Here is an 18,132-nt window from a genome sequence, read left to right as displayed (position 1 = left end):
CTCGGACGTAGGGTAGCTCCTCTCAGCCGCACTTAGGGTGCCAGTTGCAGCTGCCTGTCCTTGGGTTCAATTAATCTGTTGGAGTGGCTTATAAAACTCAGGAAACCCATTTACTAAGCCCACTCATTATATACAAAGGGTATTAAAAGATACAGATGAACATTCAGATGGAAGAGAAGGCAGAGGGCAAGTGCTTCGGTGCCCTATCCAGGATCATCCCTCACCTCTGAGTGTTCTCAACTTTCTTTACGGTCCAGCTCTCACATCTGTACGGGGTTACTGAAAATCAGCTTCTCTTTTTTGTCTTGGCAAGGTTGTCTCTGCATTTCAGTCAACACTGGTCCTTCTATCCAGACAGTTTTCCCAACTCTGCTTTCATTATCTTGTCAACACTGGTTTAAGGTGGAGTCACTAGCTGCCTTGATGGTATCATTTGAAAGATGCTGAGAAGTTTGTCCTAGACAAAAGCACTATTTCGTGGGCTTTCATAGAGATTCTTTTCTTTGGGTTAAGGCATTATCATTAGATAGTATTCAATATATGGTTGACAGAATGTGTGTGTTAGTTACTCAGTCATGTCCCCCTCTCTGCAACCCCATGGACTGTAGTCTCTACAGGCTCCTCTGTCCATGAAATTCTCCAGGTAAGAATATGGAGTGGGTTGCCATTCCCTTCTTGGGGGGGTCTTCTTGACCCAGGGATCGAATCCAGGTCTCCTGCATTGAAGGCAGATTCTTTACCATCTAAGCCACTATTAACTTAGAAAAATTCATTTATTGGCATATTTCAAGTGTGTGGTTATCCAAGGATAAGATTTGAAATGGGAGAAGGGAAGGGAGAAAGAGTAGAAAGATGTGTTCAAGACGCTGGTATGCTGGTGTAGATTTAGCAACTGACTGGATCTCCAGGGAGGAAATAAAAGTCCTGATCTATGCTGCTGCTAAGTCGCTTCAGTCGTGTCCGACTCTGTGAGACCCCATAGATGGCAGCCCACCAAGCTCCCCCGTCCCTGGGATTCTCCAGGCAAGAACACTGGAGTGGGTTGCCATTTCCTTCTCCAATGCATGAAAGTGAAAAGTGAAAGGCAAGTCGCTGAGTCATGTCTGACTCTTAGCGACCCCACTGACTGCAGCCCACCAGGCTCCTCTGTCCATGGGATTTTCCAGGCAAGAGTACTGGAGTGGGGTGCCATTGCCTTCTCCAGTCCTGATCTATAGCACTGGCCAATTTCCATGCTGTAAACACTCCCATTACTGTTGACTGCAAGCTTTAATGTGGTCACTGAACATGGAGTTGGGAAGAGATCCACAGGGTCAGCTCACATGAGCAGGCAGGAGTTTGGTTCCAACACACCCTTGGGGCAACTGGGGCAAGTCTTTATGAGAATCCAGAAACATAGAAGAGACATAGGAGAACCTGGGAAAGTTCTTTAAGCAGACAGAAAGTTACAGAGAGAGAAATGAAGGCTTTGTGGCTTCCTCAGGTCTAGGGAGGAGTGCCATGCTGAAGGAATGTGCTTTCTGCCTCAGGTTAGGTCTTCAACCTATTTCTCTTTGCCAGCTTTTCAAATATAATGGACACAGAGGTGCAGTCTCACCATATTTTTTAAAAATTAAAACAATTTATGGAGTATGTTAATGACTTCGTAGTTCAATGGAGAGTGGTTTCTTTCTCCAACTAACATGTAGAATTGAGCTATTGTAAATCTGAGTTCAGTTACCTCCACTCCCGTGGCAGATATGCAAGTGTATCTAGCTTTTGATCAAATAAATGAGAAGATTCTCATATTTATGGTACTCTTGAATAGATATCCCCCAATATTTGTGAGGAAAAGGCAGATGACCAAGTACAAATTAAGCCCAAGAAAAAAATTATGTCTTGTTTATCTTATTAGCAGTTATTCTTTATAAGAGGATGTCTGCTATGCTTTACTCTTCAAACAAGAAGGAGGCTTATGAGGTGCCAAACATTTCAAACTTTTGAGAAAAATAATGAAACGGTACTTGAAATAGGCATTTTAGACTCTAAAGAAAGAATAAACTTTTCCTAGAGAGAGATGTGGGCTAAAGGCTGCCTTTGGGATTTTTTCCCTAATTCTTTCTAATTGGTTATCTGTTGATGGTATGTGTGTCTCACATCAGCCACTTAATTTCCCCCCTGTGATCAGGCCCTCTGTGATCAAAAGTTGGAATCCTCGTCAGAAAGAAACAGAAACCTTCTTTTTTATAATGACATGCATGTGTGTATACATGCTCAGTCACTTTGGTCATGTCCAGCTCTTTGTGACCCCATGGACTGTAGCTCACCAGGCTCCTCTGTCCATGGGATTTTCTAGGCAAGAATATTGGAGTGGGATGCCATGCCCTCCTCCAGGGGATCTTCCAGACAGAGTGCTTAAATCTGCATCTCCTGTGTCTCCTGCATTGCAGGCAGATTCTTTACCTCTGAGCCACTGGGAAAGCCCCTTATAATGACACAGTGGATGTTAAAAAAAAAAAATAATAATAATAAAGGATTTTAAGTAAGAGAGTTAAAGAAATATAATATAATCTCTTTACCATTTTTAAACAGAAAAGGGATTTTAAATATATAAATTTATGATTCTACATGAAACTGACATATGAACTCAGATTCAGAATAGTTTTTGTCAGGTTTTTCTCATTTAATGCTTTTCCTGTCTTTCCAGCTCTCTCTTCTATCCCAGAAGAGGAGGATCTCAGTCTCAGGAGGGGCTCACAGGCCACAGATGGTCAGTGAATAAATGCTGTCCTGCACCTTTCTTTTACTGCAATGATTTGTTCATTTCACAGTCTTTTGGGCCCATCAAAAATGTTTGTTGAACTTAGAAAAAGGTCAGGGTTTGGATGGGTCTTGAAAATAATTGCAATAGCTTTTCTTCCCCTTTGTTTTTGCTTCTTTAACAATATGTCATGCCCCAATGGCCATTTAATATAAAAACAAATAAGCAATAATACAACCTGACATATAAATTCTTGTGTGTGTGTGTGTGTATGTTATTTTCTCAGTCCTGTCCAACTCTTTGTGGCCCCATGGACTGAAGCCTGTCAGACTCCTCTGTCCATGGAATTTTCCAGGCAAGAGTACTGGAGTGGGTAGCCATTCCCTTCTCCAGGGGCTCTTCCCCACCAGGGGTTCGAACCCAGGTCTCCCACATTGCAGGCAGATTCTTTACCATTTCAGCCACCAAAGAAGCCCATAAATTCTGGTGAAACCCCTAATTTGCAGTTTTGGGTTCAGAAGAAAATGGCAACCCACTCCAGTATTCTCGCCTGGAGAATCCCAGGGACAGAGGAGCCTAGTGGGCTGCTGTCTATGGGGTCGCAGAGAGTCGGACACGACTGAAGTGACTTAGCAGCAGCAGCAGATAAATCTTTGTTTAGTTCATGCAAGTACAGAAAATTGGACTAGGAGTTTTCAACACATAAAATACATTAATTTATGAAGAAGTAAAACTAATTATCACAAGTATCAGAGGTGGGTATCTTCATTTCTTTAAGTAGATAAATATTTGAAGATACGTTTAAATACATATACACATAGATTTCCAGCTGTATGAGTTTTTTTTTTTTTTTTTGAAAAGTTTTTGTTGGCTGTTTTTGGTAAGCACTCCTTAGCCCCAGTTTGCAAACTGAATGACTTCCTGGTCCTCCACTTGGAAATTTTTGTCAGTTCTTTTGAACTGTATCGTTCCTTGTAACTCTTCAATTGTATATACCTTATGACAACAAAGCCAATCTTTCCCCATGATGGCTGACTTCTAAATTGTCAAGGTTAAAAGAATTAAAAAAGGAACTTCCCTGGCAGTCCAGTGGTTAATACTCCACACTTCCAATGCAGGGGGCTCAGGTTCAATCCCTAGTTGGGGAACTAAGATTCCATATGCTGTGTGGCACAGTCAAAAATATATGCCAAATTGTTGAGGTTTCTAACCCTATGGTTTTTCCAGTGGTCATGTATGGATGTGAGAGTTGGACTATAAAGAAAGCTGAGTGGCAAAGAATTGATGCTTTTGCACTGTGGTGTTGGAGAAGACTCTTAAGAGTCCCTTGGATGCAAGGAGATCCAACCAGTCCATCCTAAAGGAGATCAGTCCTGAATATGCATTGGAAGGACTGATCCTGAAGCTGAAACTCCAATGCTTTGGCCACCTGATGCAAAAAGCTGACTCATTGGAAAAGACCCTGATGCTGGGAAAGATTGAGGGTGGGAGGCGAAGGGGATGACAGAGGATGAGATGGTTGGATGGCATCGCCGACTCAATGGACATGGGTTTGGGTGGACTCCAGGAGTTGGTGATGGACAGGGAGGCCTGGTGTGCTGCGGTTCATGGGGTTGCAAAGAGTCAGACATGACTGAGTGAACTGAACTGAACTGAACCCTATGACTGGGAGAGGAATACACAGACTTCCCAGAAGGGCAGTGTTGACTATTCGGGTTTGCCTCTTTGAGCTGGGGTCAGTGTTCTATATTTCTCTTTCTTCTCAGACCACTTCTGTTTCCCTCCTCGAGTAACTAACCATCTCAGCCATGAGGTCTGTATGCCTCCAAAGTGTTTATGGGGCTCCTGCACCTGAGAATTTGATAAGGAATTCCTGCTGTGATAAAAAGTGCTCTTAGGTCAAACGTGTAGTGGTAAAATTAATTGTTCTGAGACTGTGTGTCTCAAGCCATCTATAAAAGCCATATTATTTACTGCCTGGGATACCACCTGTGTAAGGCAGCTGTCTCAACCATTTTGCACACACATCCACACCCACACCGGCATACAGATTTACAGATTGAGAGAGAAATAGAGAGAGAGAGCTAGAGAGGGAAATTATATTCAAGGGGAGGTTTTATTTGGGTCAAAGCCATACTCCCTGGAGGTTTTGTTCCCCCGCCTAATTGAAAACATCTACAATACTTCTGCCAAAGAAACCTGAACACAGGCCGGCCTGGGGATGAGGCCCTCTGGTCTCTAAACCATGAATCACTGACGATCTTGCCTCAAATCTAGGCCCAAGTATAATGTTCTGCTTATCAAATAAAAATAGTAGCAAACAGCAGGATCACTGAAGTGACAGCTACTTGATTCTCAGCCAAAGGATTGTCATTAGGTTTTTAGTCCCCAAATGTTTGGTGGAAGTATCTGAAGTGAGGCTAACTTTAAAGATCTCAGAAGACTCAGGGAAAGGTCTCTCCTATTGTACTCCCTGGTGTGTGATTCGTGTCCCCAGTGGGGATATTCTTGCCTTCTGTGGCCCATCTTCATTTCTTCTTGGAGATTTGAAGAGTGACAAGGTCTTGTTCGGCTCTTTTATTTCTATTCATTTATGAACCTCAAGTTAACTCACCTTTGAGATCTAGGACAACAAATAGAGCAAAGACCATTCTGAGGCTGAAAGAGGGAAGGCTGAGGAGGCTCCTGTTTCTTCAGCCTAGGTCAGGCTTGGCAAACAGTAAATCACAGGACAAATCTGGCCCTTCATGTATTTGTGTAAATAAATTTTTATTGGAACACAGACACGCTCCTTTGTGTCTATGGCTGCTCCATCATAATGGCAGAGTTGAGAAGGCGTGGCAGTTCACAAAACTGAAGATACTAATTTTCTGGTTCTTTGTGGAAAATGTTTGCTGACCCCAACCACTGGGGGTTAGTGTTTGAGGACTTTCCTGGGGGTTGGAAACAAGCAATTCAATTGCCAAGACTCCTGAGCCCGTGAAATGAAGTATGAGAGAAACCTCTGGAAAATGATGAGAGCAGGACAAATCTGGTCTTTGTATAGTGAGCTATCTTTGAGAACTCACCACTCTGAGCGAATCTAAATGTGGAGAGGATATTTTGAATGAAATTTCCTAAACGTTGTTGCACAGAACCTTCATTTCCTTCCAGAGCAAAATGGTTTCATGGTGAAAGGATTCCCTTGAGGAAGTAAGCTTTTTCAATACTTGGACTAAATGAAGTTCAAGAGTTTTCTTTACTCCAGGACTTGTAATCCACTCCCGTATTGTGGAACACAAGAGGGATATATTTTGTACCATGTTTCTCAATCTTACTTGACCATAGAAATATTTCTCTTGGAACATCTAGAAATATCTTATGAGCTACATTTTCTTATGGAACACAGTCTAGGAATCTTTTCCAGGATCCTAGCACATATGAAATCTATTTTCCCTTTTCAAAATTAATTGCTCCAATTCTCATTTTTTGGTTGGCAGCACTGACATTTGCTGGGTACTAAACAGCGGTTTATTCTAATTGTTAAATGTCTTGAGATACATATCAGTTGGCAAGTAACAGTTTCTCTGAACCCTCAAATATCTCCTGGATTCCTGGTTATCCTGTCTTCTTCCCTGAGAATGTCTAAACTTCTGTTCATTCCAATAAATAAAGGTTATTATTTGTGGGAGACAGGGAAAGAAGCCCTAGGACCATGCTCTAGTGTTACCTGTGTATGTTCGGACTGGTCACTGCCTAGGGGCTGTAAAATATTTTGAATATCACTATCCAAATTCCAATACTTTGGCCACCTGATGTGAGGAGTCTACTCATTGGAAAAGACCCTGATGTTGGGAAAGATTGAGGGCAGTAAGAGAAGGGGGCAAGAGAGGATGAGATGGCTGGATGGCATAACTGACTCAATGGACACGAGTCTGAGAAAATTCTGGGAGATGGTGAAGGACAGGGAAGCCTGGAATGCTGCAGTCTATGGAGTTGCAAACAGCTGGACATGACTGAGTGACTGAACAACAATCCAAGTTACAGCACAAATGTGTTGGTTTTTTAGGCCACTGAGAAATGTCCTGCCTGCTATGATGCAAAAGTCACAGCATTGCTGAAGCCAAACAGCTTATGGTGACATGTCAAGTTTACCAACATCAGGACCCTTGTGTAAATGGGGACCTGGAAGGCTAGAACAATGGCTAAAATTCTCAAGCAGGCATGTTATCTCTCCCAGGCAGGTAAACACAGCATAAGGTAAATGATGAGGAAGGTATCATGACGTACCTGGAGTATTCTCTACACCACCACCCCCCACAGCTCCCCAAAAAGGTAAGGTTTCTAGTTTTAACAATTATTAGTAACAAACTAATGACACATCTGAAAAGTGATTAATCCACCAGTATGTTAAGGAGTGTTAAGTCTAATGGGAGACTCAGATGACATGGCCACTGTGATGTGATGGATAAAGGCTGTGATGGGAAAAAGCACAGATCTAAGTAGCTCAGCAGGGCTTGGGCAGAAGGAATTGACCATAAAATACTTTCTGGAGGAGGAGACATGAGCCAAGTCTTAAAGCAGGAGCTGGTTACAGTGGAAGGGGGATGAGTGAGGCTGTTCTAGTTAGAGGGAACAGGGTGTTCTGAGCTCAATTCTGTTTCTCTTGCCTTTCCCCCCCATTCCTGCCCCTAAAACCTACCTGCTGTTAAAAGCTCAGCTCAAACACTGGCTTGAAACCGCCTTCTGCTCTCAATCTGGTGGCTCCCTACTTTGTGCTATTGCGGACCCTGGTATTGCAGGGAAGGATAAGTAATTTTCCCTTTACCCTTTGAGTTCTTAGTTGGGACCCCTGTAATAAAAGACACATTAACAAGAGAAAAACAAATGAAGTTTCTTAACATATTCCTCATGGGATACTCAGAAGAAAATGAATCACTCCCCAGGGTGGCTTAGAATTCAGGATTAAACAACATCTTATAGGGAAAGCAGAGGAAGGATACAAGACTCTTAGGAGAGAATAGATGATCTTTAGGGCCTTAGAAAGCATCACTATGAACAAAGCTAGTGGAGGTGATGGAATTCCAGTTGAGCTATTTCAAATCCTGAAAGATGACGCTGTGAAAGTGCTGCACTCAATATGCCAGCAAATTTGGAAAACTCAGCAGTGGCCACAGGACTGGAAAAGGTCCGTTTTCATTCCAATCCCAAAGAAAGGCAATGCCAAAGAAGGCTCAAACTACCGCAGAATTGCACTCATCTCACACACCAGTAAAGTAATGCTCAAAATTCTCCAAGCCAGGCTTCAGCAGTACGTGAACTGTGAACTTCCTGATGTTCAAGCTGGTTTTATAAAAGGCAGAGGAACCAGAGATCAAATTGCCAACATCCACTGGATCATGGAAAAAGGAAGAGAGTTCCAGAAAAACATCTAATTCTGCTTTATTGACTATGTCAAAGCCTTTGACTGTGTGGATCACAAGAAACTGTGGAAAATTCTAAGAGATGGGAATACCAGACCACCTGATCTGCCTCTTAAGAAATTTGTATGCAGGTCAGGAAGCAACAGTTAGAACTGGACATGGAACAACAGACTGGTTCCAAATAGGAAAAGGAGTTCGTCAAGGCTGTATATTGTCACCCTGCTTATTTAACCTATATGCAGAGTACATCATGAGAAACGCTGGGCTGGAAGAAGCACAAGCTGGAATCAAGATTGCCCAGAGAAATATCGATAACCTCAGATATGCAGATGACACCACCCTTATGGCAGAAAGTGAAGAGGAACTAAAAAGCCTCTGGATGAAAGTGAAAGAGGAGAGTGAAAAAGTTGGCTTAAAGCTCAACATTCAGAAAACGAAGATCATGGCAGCTGGTCCCATCACTTCATGGGAGATAAATGAGGAAACAGTGGAAACAGTGTCAGATTTTATTTTTTTGGGCTCTAAAATCACTGCAGATGGTGATTGCAGCCATGAAATTAAAAGATGCTTACTCCTTGGTAGGAAAGTTATGATCAACCTAGATAGCATATTCAAAAGCAGAGACATTACTTTGCCAACAAAGGTCCATCTAGTCAAGGCTATGGTTTTTCCAGTGGTCATGTATGGATGTGAGAGTTGAACTGTGAAGAAAGCTGAGCACCAAAGAATTGATGCTTTTGAACTGTGGTTTTGGAGAAGACTCTTGAGAGTCCCTTGGACTGCAAGGAGGTCCAACCAGTCCATTCTAAAGGAGATCAGTCCTGGGTGTTCACTGGAAGGACTGATGCTGAAGCTGAAACTCCAGTCCTTTGGCCACCTCATGTGAAGAGTTGACTCATTGGAAAAGACCCTGATGCTGAGAGGAATTGGGGGCAGGAGGAAAAGGGGAGAGGATGAGATGGCTGGATGGCACCATCGACTTGATGCACACGAGTTTGGGTAAATTCGGGAGTTGGTAATGGACAGGGAGGCCTGGTGTGCTGCGATTCATGGGGTCACAAAGACTCCGAAACGACTGAGTGACTGAATTGAACTGAACTGTGCTGTTTCTACATGCTGCCTTCTCTCTTTGTCTGTAAAAGCTCTTGCACCCTGATTGTCAGATGGGGGTGGGAATCGACCTTTGGATGGGCATACCCTCTACCCATCCGCCTACCCCTAGTTGTCAGCATCAAAATAAAGCAAATTTTTCCTTTCCACCAACCTGGACTCTAATGGCCTTTGAGCAGCGAGCAGCCAGACCCCTCTTTCAGTAACAAAAGAAATTTACCTTCTCGCCTGTCTTCCTTTTGCCCTCTCTTTTCCCCAGAGGAGCTTCTGCTTATTCCCCACCCCCCTTCAGTAGGCAATTTTCTGTTTATTTCTCACCCTTGGGATTTTTTCCCCTCATTTTTTTTAAACGCAAGGTGTCACAATGTATTAGTTTCCATATAAATGTTATACTTATTTATCCTTATTTAATTAGAGTTTATATAAAGCGATTCAGGGATATAATTCGGCAGTGCCATTGTTAGGCATGTTTCTGTCATTCTAACTAAGCTCCCAGCTTCCCTGGTGAGGCGTTTCTTAACATCTGTCCTGAGTTCCCATTGGTGGAGCCTCCGGGGACCCCTCACCACTTCTGTGATACCTCCAGACCCTTCATCTGCCTTGCAGAGCCTGTAGGCCGCACATCACAACCACCCAATGACTGCAAAATGCAGACTTCCATCTGCCTGGTCTGGGAATGATCACTCAACAACTATTGATTAAGCATCTGCCTATATGGCCCTCTGAGCTTTGTGGAAAGCCCAGGTGACTGGGAAAAAATAAAAAGAAGGGGGAAAAAATAAGCACACAGGTCTTGTTCTGAGGATGATTACAGTTTAATAGGGACAGGGGATCTTCCCCACCCAGGGATCAAACCCATGTCTCTTATGTCGCCTGCACTGGCAGGCAGGTTCTTACTGCTAGCGCCACCTGGAAAGCCCTGAATAAAGTTATACATGGATTTTTCACTGCATTGCAGGTAGATTCTTTACCTGCTGAGCCATCAGAGAAATTGGATATATATACACATAGCCGATTCATGTTGTTGTACAACAGAAACTAACAGAACATTATGAAGCAGTTATCCTCCAAAAAATATAAGTAAGAAAACAACAGGGTTAGCACCCCTAACCCCAACCCCAACTCCACCCCCTGCATTTGAGGGTCAGCTGCATATGTATAGAGATCTGGAATAATATTCATCAAATACTAAAAAATGTTTATTATCGTGTGGTAAGATTTGGGGTCATCTGTGTTTTTTTTTTTTTTTTTTTTGCACTTTATTGTTTAAAATTTTATCATGACCGTGTATCATCTTCATAAAAACAGTCATCACTCTAAAAAAATTATTGATGTGAGGTCACTTGCTAAGTTACATCCGAAGTCCTAAGAGCCACGTAGAAGCCAGGCCACACGCTCTCATTACACATGACGACTTCAGGTGGCAGTGGGGAAGTCCAGGTGAATTCTTCGTGAGAGTTTTTAAACACTTTAATCTTGGAGGCCAAGTGAAATGACTGAACTAGCTGGAAAGTGAAAACTGAAAAACTGAAGTCTAATTATTTCTTTAACATCAGAAAGTCAATTTGTGTCTGCCACTCAATAATTTTCTAAGCTTTTTCAAACAAGTTTGATATTCACACATCCAACAACTTTCCATTTGCCTGTTTCTATCCAAGGGAGAAATGAAAACAATTAATAGGCAAACATGAAACAACACACACATTTAAAGCATTTTTTTTTTTCAAAACACAAATGGCTTTACTAATGGAAAACACATTCATTACACTTACGTTTAACTTGGTCTTATTAATCCATTTGCAAAATACTAAGCTTTTTTTTTTTTTTAAATCAAGGACCAAATAAAGACTTAATTGGGGTATCACTCAAATTTACTATGAGATAAGAGAAAACAAGCTTATCTTCACTCGTTTGAACCAAATATTAAATATGACTTTGATACTAATTCAAAATGAAATCTCGATGGCTCTGTATTCTAGGAAGTGGTGTAAGAGGTTTTTAGTGAGTTTTATGAAGGAAATCACATTTTCTACATATTAGTATCAAAATAACAGATTCACGGCTTCAATAGAAATCATGTCAATTATATGCACTTAAAATAATGCATCACACTCAGACATTAAATATTATCATTGATCTTTTTATCAAGAAAACTCTAGTTAAATTTGCATTTTATTAATTTTGGACTTGACATTTCAAACATGTGTATTTGGGATTTATCTGGGGTTTGGCCACCTGCTTACCCACACTATCATGCAGATGTGTGAAGAGGCCCTGGGAACCCAGATAGTGTGGGGAAGGTAGACTTTGTTTACCTAACTTCAGGAGAATGAATAAGCACTGGATCATTCAGCCCCAAACTAAGATAAGCTGCAGATACTGCACTGTTCATTGACTGTTTTAGGTCAAAGGGACAAACACGTTAACATAGATTCACATATAGTTTAAGTCAGAAGGCATCTTAGATTTTGTTCTAATTTAAGGCATTTACAGTTCATTTGTGTGTGTGTGTGTGTTTTTTGAGAAGATATGCATTTGTTTATTATGTGTGTGTGTGTATGCGTGCTCAGTTGCTTTAGTCGTGTCTGACTCTGTTCAACCCTGTGAACTGTATCCCTCCAGGCTCCTCCGTCCATGGGATCTCTAGGCAAGAATACTGGAGTGGGTTGCCATGCCCTCCTCCAGGGGATCTTCCCAACCCAAGGATCGAACTTGTGTCTCCTATGTGTCCTCTACTGGCAGGTGGGAAGCCCGCATTTATTTATAACAAAGTCTATTTATGCAGTTTCATATGCATTGTTAGACAAACATTTCACCAAAATACATCTTCATAGATTACTACCTCAGTAACAGCATGATATACATACCACTCTTGAGCTACAAAGTTCATTCACCCTATACCCCAGTGCTAGTAATTTGTGGAACTCTGTAGATTTTTAACACTTGATGTTCTGCTTTTTGATCAATATTTAAATTTCCATTAGGCAAACAACATTTAGGTGATTTCAAAATTGAGAAAGAAAGAAAAAAAAGAACCCTAGACACTTCTGGAGATCATTTGATATTATAAAATTTAATTCCCAAAGGATCAATACAGAGAAGGTTGAGTGACTGAAAACCTTGGGGATCACATATGCTTCCTAAGGAGATGCTTTTATTCACTGAAAACTTAATACTAAGAGAAACTCTGGGGCTTCCTTGATGGCTCAGTGGTAAAGAATTCACCTGCAAATACAGGAGACATGGATTTAATCCCAGATCCAGGACTATCCCACATGCCTTGGAGCACCTAAGTCCATGCACCACAACTATTGAGCCTGTGCTCTAGAGCCCGGGAGCTGCAACTAGTCTGTGCTCCGCAAAGCCCGGGAGCTGCAACTAGTCTGTGCTCCGCAAAGCCCGGGAGCTGCAACTAGTCTGTGCTCCGCAAAGCCCGGGAGCTGCAACTAGTCTGTGCTCCGCAAAGCCCGGGAGCTGCAACTAGTCTGTGCTCCGCAAAGCCCGGGAGCTGCAACTAGTCTGTGCTCCGCAAAGCCCGGGAGCTGCAACTAGTCTGTGCTCCGCAAAGCCTGGGAGCTGCAACTAGTCTGTGCTCCGCAACAGAAGCCACCTCAGTGAGAAGCCTGAGCGCCACAACCAGAGAGTAGCTCCCGCTGGCCAGAACCAGAGAAAAGCCCAGGCGGCACTGAGGACCCGGCACAGCCGAAAATAAATAACAAGTAAAAAACTGAGAAACTGACTTTGAAATGATTATCTGAATTGTTGTTTCAATTTTCTGGTGTGCTTTGTTAGAAAAAGAGGCTCCTTTATAGAATAATTGCATCTTAGAACTGAAAAGGACCTAAGAAACTATTGCACTCAACTTTTTGAGAGTGAGTGAAAGCAAGTGACTCATTATCTATAACACTTTCCCAATTCTCCAGTGAGAATTAATCTTAAAAATATCCCTTATTTATGATTATCAAAAGCCATGCCCTAAAGAAAATCTGACGAATACAAAGTCTTATTTAAATCTAATCCATTTCCTTCCAGAATCTTTTCGGTTTTTATTATACAATCTCTTGTCACAATATCCCTTAAAATATTTTAAAATTGTTGGGTGATATGCCATCATGTCGATTGCACGCATCTCACATGCTGGCAAAGTAATGCTCAATATTCTCCAAGCCAGGCTTCAACAGTACATGAACCATGAACTTCCAGATGTTCAAACTGGATTTAGAAAAGGCAGAGGAACCAGAGATCAAATTGTCAACATCCGCTAGATCATCGAAAAAGCAAGAGAGTTACAGAAAAACATCTACTTCTGCTTTATTGACTACATCAAAGCCTTTGGCTGTGTGGATCACAACAAACTGTGGAAAAGTCTTAAAGAGATGGGAATACTGGACCACCTGACCTGTCTCCTGAGAAATCTGTATACAGGTCAAGAAGCAACAATTTAGAACTGGACATGGAACAAGAGACTGGTTCCAAATTGGAAAAGGAGTGTGTCAAGGCTGTATATTGTCACCATGCTTATTTAACTTATAAGAAGAGTACATCATGAGAAACACTGGGCTGGGAGAAGTTGGAATCAAGATTGCCGGGAGAAATATCAATAATTTCAGATATGCAGATAACACCACCCTTATGGCATAAAGTGAAGAAGAACTAAAGAGCCTCTTGCTGAAAGTGAAAGAGGAGATGGAAGAAGTTGGCTTAAAACTCAACATTCAAAAAGTTAAGATCATGGCATCTGGTCCCATCACTTCATGGCAAATAGATGGGGAAACAGTGAGAGACTTTATTTTGAGGGGCTCCCAAATCACTGCAAATGGTTATTGCAGCCATGAGATTAAAAGACGCTTGCTCCTTTGAAGAAAAGCTATGACCAACCTAAACAGCATATTAAAAAGCAGAGACATTACTTTGATGACAAAGGTCTGTCTAGTCAAAGTTACGGTTTTTCCTGTGGTCATGTATGGATGTGAGAGTTGGACCATAAAGAAAGCTGAGCACTGAAGAACTTATGTTTTTGAACTGTGGTGTTGGAGAAGACTCTTGAGAGTCCCTTGAACTTCAAGGAGATCAAGCCAGTCCATCCTAAAGGAAATCAGTCCTGAATATTCATTGGAAGGACTGATGCTGAAGCTGAAACTCAAATACTTTGGCCACCTGATGCAAAGAACTGACTCATTGGAAAAGACCCTGATGCTGGGAAAGATTGAAGTCAGGAGGAGAAGGGGACGACAGAGGATTAGATGGTTGTATGGCTTCACCGACTCAACGGACGTGAGTTTGAGTATGCTCTGGGAGTTGGTGATGGACAGGGAAGCCTGGAGTGCTGCAGTCTATGGGGTTGCAAAGAGTGAGACACGACTGAGCGACTGAACTGAACTGATGATTATGTTTCAGGACTAATTTCTAGAGGTGGAGTTCTTGTTTAAAAATAGGCATTGTTAATCTGCTTTTCAGAAAATACACACAGTAGCAGCATAGGAAGATATCTATTTATCTTTCTTGACTGCAGCACTTCATACTTACATAAATGCACAAATCATGTTATCTCTGGTGGTAAAATTAGTTGAGTACATGCCCACATCATTATAAAGATAAGAAAACCAAAATCCAGATTGCGTGGTTGAATTGCCCAAGTTCGCATAATTAGTGGTAGAGCTAAAGGTAGAATGAGGCTTTTCTGCTATAATTCTTTACACAGTTCTTAACCAAATATGTGTATTATCATTATGTGTGTTATGTGTGTTAGTCACTCAGTCTTGTCCGACTCTTTGCAACCCCACAGACTGTAGCTCGCCAGATTTCTCTGTCTGTGGAATTCTCCAGGCAAGAATACTGGAGTGGATTGCCATTCCCTTCTCCAGAGGAACTTCCCAACCTGGAGATCAAACCCTGGTCTCCTGCATTGCAGGCAGATTCTTTACCATTTAAGCTACAGGGAAGTCCTATTATCATGGCTGTAACTATTTATTTTTCAAGATTTTTATAGATGGACACTAGGATGTCAAGGTGGTCAGTGTTTTATGCTGTGCCTTTTCCTTTATTTAGGAACTTTCCTTTTCTCCTCCTCGTCCATGTACCAGAGATTCTTAACTTGCAGTATTAGTATCATCTTGTCAGCTTGTTAGAAATGTAGAATCTCAGGCTCTATCCAAGTCAATGAGTCAGAATCTGCATTTTAAGAAGATCCCTGGGTAGTTTAGAGGTAGTTTAGAGGAACATTAAAATATTTCCTGCAACTCAAGTAGCCAGTTTCTGATTTTTTTTTAATTGTCATAATAGAAGAGAATAAAAACACGTATTAACACTTTGACTTGAATTAATGGATTTTATCTTTCCCCAAAATATGACTAAATAGTTCCTGGACAGTCATAAGGTGGACCATAATAAGAAAACCTTTATTTTCTATGCTATTGTTGTTTAGTCACTAAGCTGTGTCTGACTTTTTTGTGGCCCACTGGACTGTAGCCCATTGGGCTCCACTGTCCATGGAATTTCCCAGGCAAGAATACTGGACTGGGTTGCCATTCCCTTCTTCAGGGGATCTTCCCAACCCAGGGATCAAACTTGCATCTCTTGCATTGGCAGGTGGATTCTTAAGCCACCTGAGAAGCCCTAGTACAATAATATATTTAAGGATTTTGTCTCTGGAAATAAATTTCTACCATAAAAGCAGAAAACCTGATCACAGAATTTAAAAAAACATGTTATAAAACAGAAATAAAAAAGTTCAGACTATTAAAATATTTATTTGGTAAAACCAAGTATCTTTTTCTTTCTGTTGAGGATGTTTCTAGAGGCTGGATTGATGATATATCTTAAAGTCACATCTAGTGAAGTTAGGAACATAATATAGATTCTTATCCCTGGCAAACTTTAATATTACAAATAGAAGTATTCTTCACTACTCAGCCTGCTAAATTGTATTCAATTTATGGCAATCACCCTTAAAATGCTACTGCTGCTGCTGCTGCTAAGTTGCTTCAGTCGTGTCCGATTCTGTGCGACCCCAGAGACGGTAGCCCACCAGGCTCCCCCGTCCCTGGGATTCTCCAGGCAAGAACACTGGAGTGGGTTGCCATTTCTTTCTCCAATGCATGAAAGCGAAAAGTGAAAGTGAAGTTGCCCAGTAGTGTCCGACTCTTAGCGACACCATGGACTGCAGCCCACCAGGCTCCTCCATCCATGGGATTTTCCAGGCAAGAGTACTGGAGTGGGGTGCCATCGCCTTCTCCTACTCTTAAAATAGTTCTTGCTAATTTGATGCATATGAAAGGTGGAGAAAATCTTTGAATGAGAACAGTCAGGGAAAAGCTGGATCCTCTGTTACCTTGTGGTGGCCTTCTATGTTCTATCTTGGTTGCTCATTAAAATGAATTTCATTTTTTCCTTAGATGGCTTGTGTGTGATAGGGAAACTTAAATGGTTCATAGAGTTCTTTTTTGTTTGTTTGTTTAAGATTGAGATCTTTATTTTGATGCACCTCTAGGAAGGGTCCAATGTTTTCTGGGAAGACTGATATGCTGGCTATAATGGAGGTAAAGGAGGCCACTGTAGAGGGTATACAGCCATTAACTAAAGTCTTCTCAAAACTTAAGGAGTCAGAAGAAAATGCTTAACTCAAAGCTTCTGACTTTCAAAGAGTTAGTGTGAAAGGAGCCTTGAAATTTCAATAATTAAAAATAAACCCTTGTAAAACAGAAATTATAAGAACTCCCAATATTTAAGACACTTTTTAAAAGTCACTTTGTAGAATTTAGTGCCAATTTGCTGTAGGATACAAAAACAGTTGAGAAAAGTTTTGCTTTCCAACTATGAGATCCATTAATTTGGACTTTATGAAAGCAAATAACTCTTTTTGATTATCATCCACTTATCTCCCTCCCATCCCCTGACCCTGACCCCATAAAAAATGTACCACTGGATATTGATTCGATATTCCTTGCCCTTGATGAGAAAAACCAGTTAAACTGCTTACCCACAGAACTGTTTCTTTTCCATTTCACTCCAAACTTCTTTAACTTATGGAATGACAGTTCCACTTCCACAATGCTCTCAGAGAAAAAAAGACTAATTCTGGCTTAACTTCTTTTTTTAAAAAAAATTATAGCCAAAGGAGATTTTCTCCCTCAATTCTGCTCTTGGTAAAAACTGATTTCTTCTTTACAATGTTGGTAATCAATAAAAGTCTTTACTCAAACTCCCCAAAGCACCCGTGGTAACCTAGTCCTTCGACAAATCTAGGGCCTCTCCCACGGGGTTTCCAGGCCAAGCCACCCCACCACTTTTATGGTGATATATGAGCATCAGATCCAGGGACTTACCCAACATCCTCTAAATTAAAAGTCATTGGAGCAGGTAGTTTAAGGAACAGATTTATAACAACTTTCAAATGAAACAAAGGTATTCCTCACAGCTGTGAGCCATCTGCAACCAATTTTCTCATACTCGGGGTATATTGAAGATAAATATTTTCCCCATACCCACCCCACCCCCTCAGCACACACAGAGACTCGTATAACATGCCACCCAGAGGAACCTTAACATTTCCTAAGCGAACAGCTGCTCAGCCTCTCTTTGGCCTTTCTCTTGTAGTTCATATCGATTTCAAATCATTGCTCCACTTATTATGCAGACCCTTACCTTATTGTTGAGCCTGAACATGCTGGTTGGAAAAGTAAGGATCATTTAATTGCCACAAGGTTCACAGCTATGACTGATTATTCGATGTGGTAGTGAGTAATCCTAGAATCACAGTCTGGAGAATGTTCCAAAAGAGTGCAGAGATAGAAAGGGATACAGAGCAATATATCCCAGTGGTCCAGAGCAGAACTGGGCTCTGACAGACCTAGGTTAAGGCTTTTTCCTAGCTGTGTAAAC

General features: G+C 41.4%; 1 long non-coding RNA gene across 1 annotated transcript in view; it reads left to right on the top strand.

Moving 5' to 3' along the window:
* LOC138988235 (uncharacterized) overlaps nucleotides 1-18,132 on the top strand; it is a 60,600-nt gene that overhangs the window by 19,817 nt on the left and 22,651 nt on the right. The window contains exons 3-5 of the long non-coding RNA XR_011464531.1: nucleotides 2,687-2,749; nucleotides 6,960-7,054; nucleotides 11,875-11,994. This is a non-coding gene — a long non-coding RNA (uncharacterized lncRNA). The remainder of the gene's footprint in view (nucleotides 1-2,686; nucleotides 2,750-6,959; nucleotides 7,055-11,874; nucleotides 11,995-18,132) is intronic.

Source organism: Bos mutus, chromosome 6, assembly GCF_027580195.1.
Source record: "Bos mutus isolate GX-2022 chromosome 6, NWIPB_WYAK_1.1, whole genome shotgun sequence".
NCBI lineage: Eukaryota > Metazoa > Chordata > Mammalia > Artiodactyla > Bovidae > Bos > Bos mutus.
This window is presented reverse-complemented; position numbering and strand designations above follow the sequence as displayed.